The sequence below is a fragment of the Typopeltis vanoorti genome, chromosome 13 (genome assembly GCF_054136105.1).
Source record: "Typopeltis vanoorti isolate ZY-2024b chromosome 13, IOZ_Tvanoo_1.0, whole genome shotgun sequence".
In the NCBI taxonomy this organism is placed as follows: domain Eukaryota; kingdom Metazoa; phylum Arthropoda; class Arachnida; order Uropygi; family Thelyphonidae; genus Typopeltis; species Typopeltis vanoorti.
In genome coordinates, this window is record NC_143561.1 from 59,583,072 (window position 1) to 59,603,158 (window position 20,087).

Consider the following 20,087-nt stretch of genomic DNA (forward strand, 5'->3'; position numbering starts at 1 on the left):
CAGCTTCCAAGCCCATGCTTTTGCCCAGAGACACAATATCATCTACAAGAGCAACATGCTCGGCCTCAATGTCTCTGTCTGCTACACAGTCTGGCCACAATTTCCTCCAGGCTGAGTTCATGGTCCTGTAAGTCACTTGTGCCCAGGCTTTGTCAAGGATACTTAAGCAATGAAGGATGTTGAAGTGATTTTTCCAGAATTCTCTGAGTGTTAATTCTGTGTCAGAGGTCACTTCGAAACACCTTTGAAACAGTGCTTTGGTGTAGAGTTTCTTAAAGTTCAAAATGACCTGCTGGTCCATGGGCTGAATTAGAGAAGTTGTGTTGGGGGCAGGAACTTCACTGTGATAAAATCAGACTCCTCCACTGACTCGTCTTCCAAGCCTGGAGGGTGAGCAGGAGCATTGTCCATCACAAGAAGGCATTTAATTGGCAAATTTTTTTCTCGAAGGTATTTTCTCACACTTGGGACAAAGACTTCATGGATCCACTCAATAAACAATTGCCTGGTTACCCAAGCCCTACTATTAGCCCTCCACATGACAGACAATTTACTTTTCATCACGTTATTTTTCTTAAACACCCTCAGATTCTCAGAGTGGTACACAAGCAATGGCTTGACCTTGAAGTCCCCACTTGCATTTCCACATAGCAAAAGAGTCAGCCTATCCTTCATTGGCTTGTGTCCTGGCAATGCTTTTTCCTCCTTAGTGATGTAGGTCCTCTTTGACAATTTTTTCCAAAATAGGCCCCTCCAGCGGCACCTGTTCGTGGTGGAGGGGACCTCCCAGTGATGGTACTGGCCCTTTTCATTCTTCCACTTTTTCTTTACTTTTCTTCCCGTATTCTTTGCTCTACTTCTCCTGAGTCTTTTTCACTATCCTTTTTCCAGACCACCATCACTGGGATCCAACGCCCTGCTGCCGTGTGGTGCGACCCGTGGACATCCGGAAAGGGGGATCCTGGTAGTCTTGCACTACTTTGGCCCCTGCTTCGGCAAGACGGGTGGTCCTGGATGGCCCAGCCAGGATCATTCGGCTAGTGGGCTTGCCTGCAAGGGTCAATGATGTTGCAGTAAGTCTCTCACCCCCATGGTCCGGGGTCGGGATCCTAGACCTGCTGCAGTGCCGGTATAACGTCCAGGATAGCCCTGGCTTCCACTCCTGAGCGCAGTCTTTGCTTGCCGGGTAGTGGGCGTCCATGTGTGGCTCCGTGGTGGGTGGGGAGCTCTGGCACTGAATTAAAAATTCCTTAAATATGAATTCTTCATGCTCACATGTTTCAGGGACCCTAACAAAGTCCCAACCAAGTACTAATAATATAGACACAGCATATGGAAACAGAAGGAAGAAACAAAAGATATCGGATACTAACAAAAATGTACCAACCTTTTTATTCATTCATGCAACAGGTGAAAAACCAATTGGGAAAATGTCACCCTTCTTTATCCAAAAAAGTTTAGAAGGACTGGCAGGACCTGTCAAGAAATTGCGTTCTGGTGATATCCTCATGGAAACAAAGTGCAAACAACATTCTGAGAAACTACTGAGAGCAACAACAATGGGTGGAATCCAAATTGCAGTAACACCTCACAGAACACTCAATTCCAGTAGAGGAGTGATATCAGAATGGGTTCTCCTTGAGGTTCCTGATGAGGAGATATGTTCAGAGCTTAAAGATCAAGGAGTGACGGGTGTGAGGCGTATCCTGATACGCAGGGATGGTCTCAACCAAGAACATCATCCTTACTCTTGATACACCTAGGCCTCTGACATTGTAAAAGCAGGGTATCTCAGTTGTCCTGTTAGAATGTACATCCCTAACCCGCTGAGATGCTTTAAATGTCAAAGATATGGACATGCCCAAACTGCCTGTCGTGGTTCTACTACCAGTTTGCTGGTAGTAGAACCACATGTGGTAGTAAAGAACATGAAAATAAATCTTGCTGTCGAAAAAAAAGCTAAATGTGTCAACTCTCAGGGAGATCATCCAGCATACTCTCATGCATGTCAGAAATGGAAAGATGAAAAAGAGATATAAAAACAGAACAAAACATAACATATCAGGATGCAAAAAGAAAGCTAGCCACCATTACACCTGTTCTACGATCCTCTTGTGCTGAAAAAATAACAATTAAAAAAGTGCCAACAGCAACTCAAACGTGTATGTCTATTTCACCATTTGATAATTTCACCATATCTGAACTTTACGATCGCAAAAAATTCTTGATAATAATAACCTTTCCCTTCTAAATAATAAACTCAATACTTTCTTCCATATGCCTACCCACTCATATTCTGCAATTGATCTTACAATCTGTTCCACTTCCATTCTTCCACTGCTCATGTGGGACGTTGAAGAGAACATATATGGAAGTGATCACTTTCCTGTTCTTTGTACAATGTCTTCACAGGAACCATGTTCACTCACGAATACCTATATGGAAAATGGACCAGGCTGACTGGAACACTTTCTCTCATCTTGCAAAATCTAATGCTGATGCCATCAGTCAAACACCTATCAATGAAGCTGTAAAATATATAACAGAATGCATTGTCCAGGCAGCAACAACCTCCATCCCAAAAACATCATCTTGATTTCCAGTCTATCCAAAGCCTTGGTGGAATGCAGAATGTCAGGCAGCCAAAAAAGATCATCACAGAGCATGGAGCATACTTCGTAGATACCCCACCACATCAAATTTAATAACTTTCAAGTGTGTTCGAGCCAAAGCACATTTTGTAAGATGTCAGAGTCAAAAAAAATCATGGATCCAATTTACTACATCAATTAATCAAATGACCAGTCCAAAAATTGTATGGGATAAAATCTGGAAAATGAAAGGCAGATATAGTACACATTGTTTGTCCACCTTAGACTATAATGGAAGTGTTCTTGCTTTCCCAAAGCTATTGCAAATACTTTGGGAGAAACGTTTGCTAAAATCTCAGCAACAGCTTCATATTCTCCGGAATTTTTAATACTGAAAGAGCAGCAAGAGAAACAAAGGCTTAATTTTTTTACCAACATTCTTCAGCCATATAATCAGCCATTTGTCAAGGAGGAACTAAAAAGAGCTCCTACAATCTCACCTTAGTGGAGTAGGACCTGATGACATCCATTATGAAATGATAAAACATCTATCATCATCTTCTATGGATCTTCTTCTCTTATTATACAATAGAATCCTTGCAGAGGAAGATTTTCCAAATTCTTGGTATAAGTCAATTGTCAATGCTATCCCAAAACCAGGAAAAGATCCAACACAAGCAAATAATCGACCCATTGCTCTGACCAGCTGTCTTTGTAAGATACTAGAGAAAATAGTTAATGCCAGACTTCTCTGGTATTTAGAAAGCAACAGTCTTCTTTCCAATACACAATGTCGTTTCCGTAGACATCTATCAACTCTAGACCATTTAGTTCGGTTAGAAACTTGTATAAGAGATGCATTTCTGAAGCGAGAACATCTTGTCTCTGTTTATTTTGACATGGAAAAAGCTTTTGGCACAACCTGGAGATATGGCATATTAAAAGACCTCTATAATCTAGGTCTCAAAGGACACCTCCCTATATTTATTAAAAGCTTTCTGTCCAGGCGAACTTTCCAAGTCAGAGTGGGAAGTATGCTATCTCAACCTTCAAGAACAAGGTGTTCCCCAAGGCTCTGTCTTAAGTGTAATCCTTTTTGCTATTAAAATCAATTCAGTCATTGAACAGCTTCCACCCACTGTAGACAATGCACTATATGTTGATGACTTCACAATCTACTGTCACTCACGTAACATGAGGGTAATTGAAAGACAACTTCAGCAAGCAATTGATCATGTCTCTCTCTGTGGGCTCTTAATAAAGGGTTTAAGTTTTCAACCGAAAAAAAGTGTCTATGTACACTTCTGTCGAAAACACGCTCATCACCCAGATCCTGAACTAAGAATGGGACCTACTGTTATTCCAGTAACTACAGAAACCAAGTTCTTGGGACTCATTTTTGACAGAAAACTCACATTTCTAGCACACTTACATTCGTCAACTAAGAGAAAAGTGCAAAAGAACTTTGAACCTGCTTCGCACTCTATCCTCTACTGGGTGGGGTGCTGATTGAGCTTCATTGTTCCATCTTTATCGTGCACTTATTGATGTAGTTTATAAATACTACATCAATAAGTTTTAAATACTACATCAATAAGTAATTATACAGCAGAGTTACATGCCATTCAGCTTGCACTTGTGCATATAAAAGAAAACGGCTACCAAAAGTGTATAATTTATACAGACTCATTGATTTCTTACCCATCTATACTGAATCTTAGAATCTGTTCAAAGCTGGATTATGGATCCCAAGTCTATGGTTCGGCAAGACAGAGTAACCTACGATGGTTGGATTCCATCCATCATCAGGGTATACGGATAGCTACTGGTGCCTTTCGCACCTCACCCACTCTAAGTCTCTATGTAGAAGCAAATGAACCGGCTCTATCACTTCGACGGAAACAGTTCTCTTAATTACGCCCTAAAAATAAAATCTCTCCCAGATCACCCTACATGGAATAGTATCTTTTCTTTATCATATCACACACATCAAACTGTTATACATCCTTTTGGTTTAAGGAAATTGTGCAAGCTATTAGTATAAATGTTGACAACATTAGCTACACCGAACAAAATAGCATTTCTCCATGGATGTTTGCACACCATCCTGCAACCACTCACTTTGTCAGCTACAGAAATCTTATACCCCATCATCCATTTACCTGCAATTGTTTAATGCACACAGAGCAGCACATGCTGATTTCTTACCCATCTATACTGATGGTTCAAGAACTAACATCTCTGTTGGCTGTGCTGCTGTGGTTCCTGACTTTTTATCTCAAATCAGATCCCACCTGACTGCAGTAATTATACAGCAGAGTAATATGCCATTCAGCTTGCACTTGTGCATATAAAAGAAAACTGCTACCAAAAGTGTATAATTTATACAGACTCATTGAGCTCGTTACACGCTATCTCCTCTCCTATGTATAATCCTCATCCAGTACTTTATGAAGTACTACACCTGCTTCACAAAATGAAAATCCTTAATTTCGATGTTCAGTTCTGCTGGATTCCCAGCCACATCGGAATCAAAGGAAATCAGGCTGCAGATGCAGCTGCTAAATCAGCCCATGCCTTCTCCACATACTATTTGACAGTTCCATATACAGACTACAGACAACTTATCAGATCAAAGCTAATTGCTCAGTGGGAGTTTTCACATGGCAATAAACATCAACAAACAAATTATATAACATTAAACCTGAAATTAAACACTGGCATTCTAGTCAACGTACAAAGAGAAGGGAGGAGGTTGTCCTTGCTAGGCTCTGCATAAGTCACAGTCACCTTACGCATTCTCATTTACTGAGAGCTGATGACTCTCCCATATGTGAAAAATGCAGCACACATCTCACTATTCATCATATTCTGGTAGATTGTTAAAAATTTACACGAGAGAGGAATGAAATTTTCACCTATCTAACCAAGCCATATACACTCAGGGAAATGCTAGCAGACTCAGGCAAATTGCATGATGTTTTTAATTTTTTAGAAAGAATTAATTTGTACAAACACATATTGTAAATATTTTTTTTTGCTTAACTTAACTTTTATACCTATGTATTATTCATTAGGTTAAATCTGACCAATTATGTATTACCATGGGGCTTGATCTTGTATATTTGTATCACCCTGCTGTAATTTTGTTAATATGTAAATACCATAATGCTAAATTTAAATTTTATCCATCAATGCTGTATAATAATTCCTTTCTGACTCTAAGTATTAGTGTAATAATGTTTGTTGTAATATTACTAGATGTAGACACTGCTTTCCTTGACTTGTTTTGTATATACACATATGTTAACCTATAGTTATCTATTTATGTACTGCTGAAAACCTCTGCAGTAATTTTGTTTATATGTAGATACTGCATCACTTAACATACATTTTGTGTATGCATCTTATTTACTACTTTATTTTTCGAATAATCATGTAGTGCTGTAGGACATCTTACCTGTTTGTGTACTTTCTAGTAATTCTGTTTATATGTATCCTAAATTCCGTTTCTACTGCATTGCTAAATTTAATTTTCATCCATGCATATTGTATAATAATCCCTTTTTGCCTATTTTTGTGCTACTATAAAGGCATCTGTTATAATTTTACATATATGTAGATACAGCATTCCTTGGCTTAGTGTTTCATATATTATGTATTAACTTATATTGTTAACTATTTTTGCACTACTGTAATAACCTCTGACCTGCAACAGTTCTGTTTACCTAGAGATGCTGATTTATGAAACTAGATTCTTGTACAGACATATTGTTAACAATTTTCTGTAAATGCTAATGTTGTAACCTTTAGTATGGCACAGTATGACCATTGTAGTTTTTGTGCCAGATAAACTATAAACCAACCAACCAATCCAAAATAGGCGGTTTCATCACAGTTGAACACTTGTTGGGTAAGAAAACCCTCAGCCTTTACATAGTCACGAAATTCTTGCACATATTTCTCAGCAGCTTCTGGGTTCAAACTCGCAGCCTCCCCCATGCCTAACCACACTATGTATGCCGCTTCTCCTCTTAAATTTCTTGAACCACCTTCTGCTAGCTTTGAACATATCAGTATCAGCACTCGTACCAGGGTTTTTCTCTAACAGGTCATGTATTCGCCTCACCTTTTCACAAATTATAGCCTCAGGAACACTATCACCAGCTAACTTTCTCGTTTATCCAAATTAGCAACAATTTTTCCACTTCTTCAATCATCTGCTATCTTTGTTTAGTAAGAACTTTCACTCCTCTTGCAACATCAGCTCTTTTGATCGCCTATTTATTTTTGAGTATTGTACAGATTGTTGATTTCGCCATACCGAACTGCATAGCAAGATTCGAAAACGAATGCCATTTTCATGTTTGGATATGATTTCTTTTTTCATCTCTATCGTGGTTCTAACAACTTTTTTTTTTTCGCTTTTCTGCTGTCACTATTCTTCTCTGGCCCCATGGTGGCTTAATTAATAATTTATGAAAAAAAAACCAACAAAACACAAAGAAAATAGAGAAAACTCACTGCAAATTTGAGCAGGTGTCTGCACTGAATGAAGGCTGCCGCATAACTGACGCTTTCCTGCCTTACAGCTCAGCACGCAGAGCATGTGGTTGCCGGTTCGCCTATTCGGAAACCGGGGCGTTTTTTGTATGGAAAATAAGTTCGGGAACTAAATTGTTCGAGAAAAGAGTCGTTCAACAACCTAGGTTCCACTCTATATAGAAAATGTAGCATCTCATTAGATCCCCCCCCCTCTCAGCTACCTTTTACTTCCTGAATTGCCTGAATCTGGTTTCTCAAGCAACAATATTCTTTACTTGTTGGCTATTCTCATACTTGTATTGTAGTTGCCTTCAAACATTTTAATTGCCTTAGCCTTTGTGACTGTGCTTCCTTACTTTTGTTATACAAAGCTTTCTAGAACCTAACACCGAAACCATTTAAGTGTAGCCTGTCAGCATTATACAAATTCCTTCTGTCCCTCATTGGTCCATAAACCCTATATAATTTCTTCTGCACAACCTGCTTATTGAATCCTTTGCTGTTAATTCCCCCCCCCCTCTCCTCATTTTGCTAAGCTTGGCAGGAGGTTTAGAATCTTCACCCTCTTTGCTCTTCTGTTTTGCTCTGTTCAGTAACTTCACATCTTCTCTCATAGAATACTTCTCATCTCTCAGGTCATTAGTGCAAATGAGACAATTAATTCTTTCACCTTACCTTTTTGCATCCTGATGGCATCAGTGGTATTAATTTTTGCACCACGGAAGTCACACTTAAGTACTCCTCTTCATAGAATCTCCATAAAAAATGTTCTCCTTACTCTGTTTCTCATATTTATTCATGTGATCTTAATTCTTACCTCAGATCTCTTCTCAGCTTTTCTAATCTCTTGAGATGTTTCTGAGTTTTTCAGTTTTGCACTTTGTCCTGTGAAGGATAACATGCAAATATGCTGTTTCCTTATTGAGGTCCACTTCATTCTCCTGACCCCCCCCCCCCCCCCCCACTGCTACACGTTCGTCATTAACATTTTCCAGTTTGTTTACTTTACTAACATGTACTAATTTCTCTTGACACAACTGGCACTCACCCTTAAATAAAATATATTCAAATGGTTTATAAAATATTGCTTTATTTGTTTTAGAAAATACCAATCAAACTGAGACCATAGGCAACTAAAGAAAAATTCCACTTGCCATGGGGGGGGGGGGGGGATTGGGATCACCCAAGATCCCATTCCCAAATTTTAAGTTTTTGCTATAGTGCAAATAAATCTACATTATATTCAGGAACATTTTCTACATTGTTTCTTATAAATACTTTATAAGTATAAAAATACTTTCTGTATTTCAACTTTTCTAAAGTTGTATACAAATAATCAGTAGTATGCAGATAAATCAAATTGTATAGAATAGAGCTATAATTGTTCTGTTTCAGAATTCTTAAGGAATATTGCACTAATATAAACCTCAATATGTTTTATGTATTACATTGAGGAGTTAAACCATGAACTAACTAATGAATTAAGCATCTTAAAAATGCTGTCTTAACAAATTTTTAATGCAGTCTTTGTGTGTATGTGTGAATACCTTCCACAAAAATGATTCTAAACCTGCAGTACATTTTATACTTGAAGGGGGGGAAAATTTCCTGCAACAGTACATTTTGCATCATTGGTTGAAACCCTGTTTAAGAGATCAGACATGTATTTCGTGCCACTTCAGGCGTCCAATAAGCGTTCATTAAAATCTTGTTTTACTTTCCAAAAATGAAATATCGATGTGTCAGTTCAGTCTACATATTGCTTTCAATATGTAGGTCCATATCTCCCCCCCCCCCCATCCCTTTTTTTTTGAGTAATCCACAGCTACAGTGTTGAATACCACTGAACTTGCATTGCATTCCATGGAATATCACTTCAGTTAGCATTATGCCCAGAGTATCAATAAATAATAAGAATTGAAAGAACTAAAAACTAAATTATTTTTGGAAAATATATTTTTTGTGTTTTCTTCAAGTTAAAAAAAATTTTTTTAGAAAGTTTATTTTTATTATCAAATAAAAAATATTCTATTTAGCCTCGTGTGTAGCTGCTTGCCAGCTGGAAAAATCTACTTGCTACAGACCAGTGGTTTACTGTTTTTGTTGAACCCTGATTATGCAATTCTATAATATAATGAGGCTTATCTTTTAAGCCGAAGTATAAATAAAACTAAATGTTAATTTTAGTACCATTATTGTTGAACCATTTATTTAGTTTTATTATTATGGTAATAATGCAATTTTGAAGTTTCAATGTTCAGTAGAAATTAAGTCAAGTCATACAAGTGATATTTTACAAAATAAGTTGCATCTCTATACAGATCATTAACATATTAAAAACAGGATAACCCCAAGCCTTGTGGGACAATATATTTTATCTTTGCTTCATGTTAAAGTTATCATAGTTGATATATATATATTTTTATTTAAATAGGATTTAAATCAGTCATTAGATACAGTTCATATATTGTTTTCTCTTATTTAAATTAGATTCAAACTGATCATTAGTAATATCTCTAATATCATATCTGTACATTTTCAGGAGTAGATCATGATGTACACAGTCCAATATATTAGAGATATCAAGAAACATGGCTACTGTACACATTCCTCTGTTTATCTCACTGTAAAAATTATTTTATGAAATTCCAATAGCACTTTTTTCTGTATTTAAACTGGATCTGATTAGGGGAGTAAAAGGATATGGAGTTTAGGTAATTATTTAATTATTTTCTTAAAATTAAGATATTAGTAATCTTTGAGACTATCAGTAGCATTGATATTGGCCTGTAATTTTTAATTTTATTTCTGTTATTCCTTTAATTAATAGAACTGAAACAACCTTTAAATGTTCAATAAATTTTCCATATTCGAAAGCTTGCATATGAATGATGTGTTAAGAACTTTAATAAATTAGAATTGTAGGACATTTATGTCAAATCTTCCCCCCCCCCTCCCACCCTAAGCTTATTACTACACTCCTTACATCATCTTCATGACATGTACTTAGTTTTGTATGTTAGATCAAACTAACAAATGGCTTACTATCTATCTATATGTTCACTGGGCATCTACAGATGCCGTATGGTCACTTCGATACTCGGTGATGTGCCACACCAGGCTTCACCATGTAGTCATTTGTTGTTTGTTTTTCTGGTGGCCTCAACTCTCTGAAGATCAGTCACTCTACACACACCATCCATCTTTTTGATGGTCTACCCCTTCCTCTTTTTCCAGGAACTTTACCTTCTATTACTGTTTTGAGAAGTCCCCCTTCCATCCTTTCTATGTGTCCAAAATATTTTAACTTTCTTCTGTCAATATCCTTAAGGAGCCTTAAAGTTCTACTGATCAACACCCATTCATTTCTATGCCTTTCAGTATATGATATCCTCAACAGCCTTCTGTAACACCACATCTCAGAAGCAGATATTTTTCTTATCTGACTTCTTTAGGTTCCAAGTCTCATATCCATAAGTCGCTGTTGGAAAAACATCTGCATCCAAAATCCTCAACTTTATTCCCATGAAGATAGATCCTTCCTTCTAGATTTTAGACAGGTCTCTGACTCTTGTTTTAGTCATTCCTAACCTCCTTCTGACGTCTTCTGAACAGCAATTCTTCACATTAATAATGGATCCCAGGTACTCAAACTTGCTGACTTCCTCAATTCTTTCTCCATTAAGGTACACTTGTTTCTCAAGGGCTCCTTTGTATTTCCTTTGAGAATCATAATCTTTGTCTTTGCTAGGATTGAGTTGAAGTCTTCTGTTATCACTGATCTTGTTAACTTTGTCAAGAATTAATCCTAGTTCTTCCATGTCATTACAGAGGAGTACTGTATCATCAGCATACCTCAGATTACTGATCAATCTACCTCCTATCCTAATTCCTGTCCTGAGCTCATCCAATGCTTTATGCTGCATATATATTAAACAAGTAAGGAGAAAGTAAACATCCTTGCCTAACTTCTTTTCCAACTTGAAGCCAGTCAGTCAATCCAACACCTGTTCTTACCGTGGCTTCTTGCTCCCTGTACAAGTTGGCTATCAATCTGATAGTGTCTTGAGAAAAACCCAGTCTTTTCATTACTTCCCACAGTTTCACATGCTCAACACAGTCAAAACTTTAGAGTAGTCTAAGAAACACATTACCAGAGGGAGTCTGAATTCATTATATTTTTCCATAATCTGTCTAAAGCAAAGGATCTGATCTCTGGTGCCCTTACCATTCCTAAAACCTGCTTGTTCCTCGGGCATCTCTCCCTGAACTTTGGCCTCAATCCTATTTAGCATGATCTTCAATAAAATTTTGCTTGCATGAGATATTAAACTAATAGTTCTATAGTTCTTGCACACCTTCATATCACTTTTCATGTCTGTTTTCATACCATTACTTTATGTAGTGGTATGAAAACAGACTTCTTCCAGTCTCTAGGCCATGATTCTGTGTCCCATATCCTTGTAATCAGTCTATGGAACACTCTTATCCCTCCATCTCCTGTGGCTTTAACTCTGCTGGGATTTCATATGGAGAGCCAGGATGTAATCAATCTGATGCCTTGACCTATTAATGTTAGATGTCCAAGTATAGGTCCATCATGGATGTTTCTGGAAGCAGGTATTGGTAATAACTAATCTGTTAGCATGGGCAAATTCCAACATTCTTTCACCACGGATGTTGCATTCACTTAGACCAAACATGCCACACTCCGGCTTAACTCTCGTACTCTTTCCCACTTTTACATTTAAGTCCCATAAGATGTAAAGTATGTCTCTCCTTGGTAGGCAGTTCAAAACAATTTGTAAGTTTTCATAGAATTCCTCACTCTTCTTCAGGCCTATCCATGTTGGGAGTGCATAAACTACCACAATTGATACATTGGTAGGCTGAGCCTTAAGTCTAATAGAAAAGTATCCTATCATTAATGGAGTTATAACCAAGAAGGCTTAGTAAAAAACTAAGTGGCTTAATAAATGGCATAGTAACATTGCTACTTCCATTCTTAATTCTTATCATTCTTGCAAGCAAGAAATTTTGTTTGGTGGCATTTTCTCCTTTAAATGTTTTATGTTTTATGAAATTTTTATACTAATTTTCAAATACTAAATTTAATGACAAACTGACAAAAGTTAACAAAACTTTTATGGGTGATTCTGAGATCTGATCCCTTCTAACAATGAAATATGAAACTTTTCCTCTGATCCTGCTACGTATGTGTGATTAGAAACTAATGTGAAGATAATAAATTTGTTTATGATATTATTTAGCTCTAACAAAAAAAATCTATCAATGGGTCATAATGAACACTGTGAATAGCACATATAAGCATAACTCCTCATTAGATTTAATTTCAACATTAGTGTATATTTAATTACAGTTTAAAGTTAAAGCTATTTTTTCTTAGTGTACACAATTATCAAAGTTATGAACAGTTCTAAGTCCTGATAGTCTTGAAACATCTCTTAATTTCATTTCATTTATCACTGGAATATCCACACATTTTACAGTTTATGTAAAAAGTTACATATCAAAGTTTCCTCAGTGATCTAATGTTTACACTGTAGGTTTACCTTATTTTTAAATTTTTTCTAAAATAATTTAAGACAGCAGCAGGTAGAAGTAAAAAGGTAATTAGTTTTCAGAGTGACTATTAGTTTAGTCTTAATTGCATAAGAGTTCTTCAGGAATAAAAGAAAGAATTAATAGACAAGCAGTAAAATATTAGCATAGTGACTACAAATATGGAATTATGTGTGGGGATTCTGGTAACTTAAAATTTGTGTGAATATGCATTAATTGTTGTGCATGTTCGTGAGGTCTCATTTTGTGTGCTTATCTGAATGTTTTCTAGTTATGATCAGCTAAATTAATATTAGGATTTACATTAAAGTGCATAAGAGCTAATGACATTTCCAAAGATTCCCAGAATATAACAGAAACGTGACACAACGTACGTCACTTTTGTTATTCTATATCTCAAACATACTTCTTGATGCATTCTTCAGTAGATTTCTCAGTCTTTCTGTAATTAGTGTTCTGCAATCACATCACAGTTGATAAACTCCTGGATATTTTAGAAGGTTGTCTATGAGTTTAGAAGACCAAAGTAGTGATCATATGTTGATGAAAAGACTAAATACTGTTTTCTAATTTTATATTCTGTATGGCATTTAGCCAGATTTATTGAAATAGGACTAATATAAGGAAGAGTAATGAAATCACTGGATGTGCATTGGTTGGTAGCCCATTGCAAGACGTTGTATTAGTTTGAGCCATTTTATAAAAAAACAAAAGATGTGTTTTTAGAAATTGGGGTTTTTTTGATTAGCATCTAGTGTTTAAAATGATGCCGAGGTCTGTAGGGTGAGAAATTAGAACATGTAGATAACAGTAAGTGTATGTGTGAGTGAGATATATATAAAATATTATTACAGTTTTTTTAAATTTAATATATTACATGTGATGTAATATATATAGTAATGTAATATATATATATATATATATATATATATATATTGCAGTGTGTGTGTATATATATATATATATATATATATATATATACAGGGTGTTCGGGATAAATTTGACATATTTATAATTAATTATATTTTTCCGTAAGTTACATGTATTAACACACACTTCTCTTCATTTAAAAGTTTGGACCCTTCTTCATTCATATACAAGATGTCAGAAAGGATGGATAGCTGGAACCCACCTGAATCATGGAAGAGAATAACTTGTATCATGATGATTCGTGCCCGCCATCAAAATAAGGATATTACGACTGCTGCCCAATGCTCCCTGAATACAGTAAAAACAATCAGGCATGAACTAGAGACTTGCAATGGTGACTACGAGGATGTAGCAAGAAGAAAGATCCCTAGCAGACGATCTGATTGCGTTCGTACAGCAGAATTCCTCGCAAATCTGCAGGAACAGGTGTTGAAGAACCCTGGCATTGGAATTCGGGCTTTGTTCGTGGAGTTGCTAACTGTAGTCAAGCCCTGGATAACAAGGGTAGCCAATGGTAGGCCGTATGTATGGCAGCAGGATTCGGCCCCTTGCCACACCTCTGGGAAAAGTCAAAAATGGTTGTCTGAAAATTTCTACGACTTCACCAGTCCAAATGTTTGGCCTCCAAACTCCCCAGACCTTAACCCCATGGATTATTTTGTATGGGGCGCAGTTGAAAAAGACACCAATCGCACTTCCAGTAATACAAAAGCCCAGTTAATGGATAAAATTAAAACAGTTTTTGCGGCCCTTCCCAGGGAGACTGTAGCATCAGCTTGTTCGAGGTTCCGAAGCAGAATTGAAGCTGTGATCGATGCTAATGGTGGTTATTTTGAGTAAATCTTGTTGATAGTATTGTAATTAACTCTGCCTGTAATGTTTTTTTGTCAATTCATTAAATTTAATAGATACAAAGAAGATTTTCTTTTTCCTTATGAAACTGTCAAATTTATCCCAAACACCCTGTATATTGCAGTGTGTATATATATATATATATATTGCAGTGTGTGTGTATATATATATATATATATATTGCAGTGTGTGTGTATATATATATATATATATATATATATATTGCAGTGTGTGTGTATATATATATATATATATATATTGCAGTGTGTGTGTATATATATATATATATATATATATATTGCAGTGTGTGTGTATATATATATATATATATATATATTGCAGTGTGTGTGTATATATATATATATATATATATATATATATTGCAGTGTGTGTGTATATATATATATATATATATATATATTGCAGTGTGTGTGTATATATATATATATATATATATATATATTGCAGTGTGTGTGTATATATATATATATATATATATATATATTGCAGTGTGTGTGTATATATATATATATATATATATTGCAGTGTGTGTGTGTATATATATATATATATATATTGCAGTGTGTGTGTGTATATATATATATATATATATTGCAGTGTGTGTGTGTATATATATATATATTGCAGTGTGTGTGTGTGTGTGTATGTATATATATATATATATATATATTGCAGTGTGTGTGTGTGTGTGTATATATATATATATATATATATATTGCAGTGTGTGTGTGTGTGTATATATATATATATTGCAGTGTGTGTATATATATATATATTGCAGTGTGTGTATATATATATATATTGCAGTGTGTGTATATATATATATATTGCAGTGTGTGTATATATATATATATTGCAGTGTGTGTATATATATATATATTGCAGTGTGTGTGTGTGTGTGTGTGTATATATATATATTGCAGTGTGTGTGTGTATATATATATATATATTGCAGTGTGTGTGTGTATATATATATATATATTGCAGTGTGTGTGTGTGTATATATATATATATATATTGCAGTGTGTGTGTGTGTATATATATATATATATTGCAGTGTGTGTGTGTGTGTGTGTATATATATATATATATTGCAGTGTGTGTGTATATATATATATATATATATATATATATATATATATATATATATATATATTGCAGTGTGTATATATATATATTGCAGTGTGTATATATATATATTGCAGTGTGTATATATATATATTGCAGTGTGTGTATATATATATATGTATGTATGTATATACATGCGTTCTACTCACCAACAGCTCTTCTACTCGCTTTTAAGTCATATTGGGATTTGCTGATGGTTCTTTTGCATTTATCATTTACTTCATTATAGGCTGAGCATGAAGCTGGCTTGTTGCAAGCCACCTATGGTATGCTGAATTATTTTCTTTGACTGCTTTTGCACACTTTTGTTAAACCATGGCTTGGAAAGGGCAGGATTTTTGGATGGAATTGGGAAAAGAAAACCTTTATACTGGGTGAAAATGTGAAAATAATTTCTGACTTGTTCAGAGCAAGTATTTGGTTTAGAAAAGTGGAAGTGGTAGTCTTACCATGGAAAAGAAGAGTAGAAGTTTCCCAGTTCATCCCACTTACCACTTTTTTAATTGAGAATGCAAGGGTGGGAATGGCTAAGGGAAGGTGTTCTGGGAGAGAAGAAACTTGCAAAAGATTGTGGTTTGAGTTGATAAATAACTTCTGCAGTATATCTGGAAGGAGAACTGGTTACAAAAAGATTGTATATTGGGTGTAATGAAGAGTGTTATCAGGTATTTGGTTAGATGTACAATTTGCATTAGGTCATTGTTTGTAGCAGACACTTGTGCATTACATCTGGCTTGATCAGTTGTGCTGGAAAAGGGAAGCCATTTGGAGTTGTGTATATTAAGGTCACTTAGGAAGAACACTGTTCAGACAGCTGATAGCAGGAAGTTCAGCTTAAAGAAGGTGAAGCGAGTTGTTTTCAGGATTTATAGAGTTGTAAATACACCAAGTGAATGTTACTGAATGTATGCCATAGGAGGTCAGAAGCAGAGGGTTCTAAATTAGGATTTTCTGGAATGCAGTGTTGAATATCATGGCACAGGTGCTAGATATCATGGTGTTGGGTATCATGGCATGGGTGGCAAAAGAAATCATGCAGGGTATAATGATATCTCATCTAGATGTTTAAGTTTTATATTATACATCAGTCCCACACATGAGACCTATGACAAGACAATGCTATGTGGGCAGTTGATTAGAGGAAAGGAATTTTTTTGTTTTTCTTGAAGAGCTGGGGTTGTAATCATTGGAGAAAACAATTTGGAGAAGACTGTTTGCAAGAATGAATGTATACAGAAGGAAGGATGATGAGAAGGTGGTTTGATAAGTTTATAACTGAACTGTATATGGGTGTTATAGTGTTTGCCATTTATGTTGGTAATGTGAATGTAAAAATGATTTACCATCCATTTTACCAGGTTTTTTTTTGTATTTTTTTAATATTTTTTATTTGAATCATTTTTGCTGAAGTTAGTTTTTGAGTAGGTTTATTTAGGAAGTAACTGAGAGCAGCAGCATGTAATGAGAAGATATTTTGGATGTGATAGAGAGTGACCAGTCTCCTTGTTGTCATGTGCCTCCCATATACAATTATGCAGACTTCCAATGACCATCTTCCCAGCCATGACCTTGCAGTGGGATTATTTTTTGTTACTGATAGATTTGGCCCTGTATTCTAAATAGCTTCGCAGCTGGCCTGCAGCACAGTTTGCTGCTTCTGTACTCTTGAAATGAAAGAGGCTTGAGCCTCAAGTGCATTTGACATGCCTTTGAAAGATATCGCTCACACTGCAGGTGTCATTCAGGTGTTTTCAGTATTCATTTGAATCAGTTTGTTTCAGTAGTTCACAATTAGGTAGTCCACTTTCTTTCTAGATTGCTCATGCATTCTTTTTTCTCTGGTGTTCTTTACTCGTATTACTTTCATATTGTCACCTTTTCTGATGGTGGCAAGGTTTTTTAGCTTGGAAGGTAAGTAAATTATTTCTTTGAGTAGGCTTATGTGGAGTGAAGACAATACAGTTGTGTTGCTGGTATTCTTATCACATAGACCAGCCGGAATTTGAATTAGTTTATTAATTATTCAACTAGTTTCTACTCAACTCAATTGCTATAGTTTTGAAATTCATGTTTCTCATCAGGAGAAGTGAATAAACTAAAAATTAAAATAAAAACTAGGTTACATACAACTAATGTTCACTATGAAATATTTGAACATGGAATTAACAATGGAAAGCATGCATGTGTTATGAAGGTATTTGCTGGTTTGTGATCCTCTGCAGACTATCCAGATTCCTTGATTGCTCTGGGGAAAAAAAAAAAAATCTATTATCCATGTAGGGCATTCTGGTTTGTTGCCTTAGTACTGGATATTTAGTATCAGTTGTATGTGTTGCCAGTTCTGATTTGTATTTTCTTTCATTCTCCATGCCCTTAATGTGTTCAGACTTGCATGTCTCTTGACTTGCTTGTCTGTCCATTGTGGCACAGCCTACTTCTACAGTTAATCTTGTACATTCCAGTCTACAAGATTTTTCTTCAGATTACAGCCTGCAGTTACATGTCATTTATTATTGTCATAATTATACATGTTTATTTATGGAATTGGATTGTGTTAATCATTAACTGTCACAATAACTTTCACTGTTATGATTTATCAAGGTTTTATCTGAGTTGCTGTTCAGAATGTGAACAGATTCCTCCTTTATTTTTACCCTCTTGCCCCCCCCCCCCCAGCACTTATCTGTTGTAGGTCTTGTGACCTTTCGTGTGTGGGTTAGGAGGGGGGGTTGACCTTGATGATCTTGCAATTATTTCACACTGTGAGGTAATATTCTGTAGGATAATGTGAACATTATTGGAAGTCTCCCAATTATTATCATTATTATTTAAGACCTCCAGGGAGTCAAGGACTCATCGAGGGAAGCTATAAATTAGCCAATTCAGCTATCATACCTACCCTTGAATTCATTCACACTAGATGCACTCACTACCCGTAAGGGCAAATTATTCCACTCACTCACTGCTCTCTGGGAGAAAAACCTAGCTCTTAACCCTTTCTTGACTTAGAACAACCTTAACTTCCGTGGATGCCCCATGTTCTCTCCCAGCCTTCCATAAAACGAAAAATTTCATCAGTTGAAATGAAATAACACTCATTCAAAAGTTTATAGACCTCAATCATATCACCCTTCTTTCTCCTGTTAACCAGAGTCTTTGTAACTCTTCTTTGCACCCTTTCCACAGCTTCCTTATCCCCTTGGAACCCAGGAGACCAAATCTGCACACAGTAATCCAAGTGTGGTCTTATCAAAGCCTTATAAAGAGGCAAAATTACTTCTTTATCCTTACATGTCAAGGTTTGCTTCAACATGCCAATTATCCTCTTAGTTGTATTTGCAACTTTTGCTATGTGACCTTTGAACTTTAAATTCTTATCCATCAATATACCAAGATCATTGAATGTTTGCTGTGAACAGTTAATTCTAATATTTAGAAGGGAGAGAGAGAGAGAGTAATGATCTCTCTTTCCCCCTCTTCTTCTCCCTTCTGAATATTAGAAATAACTTTTTCCCCTCTGTCTGTTCATAGTCTACATTAGATTTAAGTTCACACCTTCCTGTACTTTTTATACGAGAAGTTGAAAAAAAATATATGGAATAAGTTAAAAGATACCAAAAAATTATGTTCTTGAGGTTGAAGTAATGCAGAAGTCATATTTTCATATATGAGTAGCCAAAAGATGTCACCTTATTATTAAAATACTTTGGATTAGAGATATTTGTTGTAAGTTTTTCCACTTGGTTATACTATAAATTAAAGATACCAAAAAATTATATTCTTGGTTTAATCCTTTATCCAGTTGCATCTGAAGTATTTTCAGGACAAGGCAACTCATGTATAGAAGCTAAATACTTCAGACACAAACTTTATTTGCTTACACTTGGATAAAAGATTAAACCAAGAATATAATGTCTTGGTATCTTTAATTTATAGTAAAACCAAGTGAGAAAACTACCAACAGAATATATGGAAGCAGTCACTTCGCTATGCTTTCTAGCCTACTTTTGAGCGAAGAGTGTTATCTTTCGCAGATGCCATAGTGCAAAATTGAACAGGCATATTTTTTCATACCCGCCAGAATATTTTTTAAAACTACAGTGATCAGCCAAATACTTACAACTGAAGCAATAATGTATAAAACATTGTAATGATGCTTTTAAAAAAAAACTGCTTAACACACATTAGGGAAGTTAGAATTATTAACAACTCCTATACATTTTGCTCACTGTAACATGAGCATTATTCAGGGAAAGAGCAAAAGAATTAGTTACAACATTCAAAAATATTAACATGCTTCAAGCAAAACACAATCATATTTAATCATCTGTTCTTTAAAATGTGTGAAACACATTGTTCTTATCTTAATCAAACCAACTGCATATCCATTTCTTAGTTTTGGATAGTAATTGCTATAAATTTTTTGATAAATATTTT

The 20,087-nt window shown here is 35.5% G+C and overlaps 1 protein-coding gene across 17 annotated transcripts in view; it reads left to right on the plus strand.

Annotated features, from left to right (window-relative positions):
* The window catches only part of LOC150100204 (uncharacterized), a 566,343-nt gene that overhangs the window by 100,984 nt on the left and 445,272 nt on the right, over nucleotides 1-20,087 (plus strand). For 14 of the 17 annotated variants that reach the window (XM_090402864.1, XM_090402869.1, XM_090402857.1 and 11 more), the window contains one exon: nucleotides 9,679-9,850. The exons of the other annotated variants lie outside the window; for them this stretch is intronic. The gene's annotated coding sequence lies outside the window, so the exon portion shown is untranslated. The remainder of the gene's footprint in view (nucleotides 1-9,678; nucleotides 9,851-20,087) is intronic. 17 annotated transcript variants of the gene reach the window in all.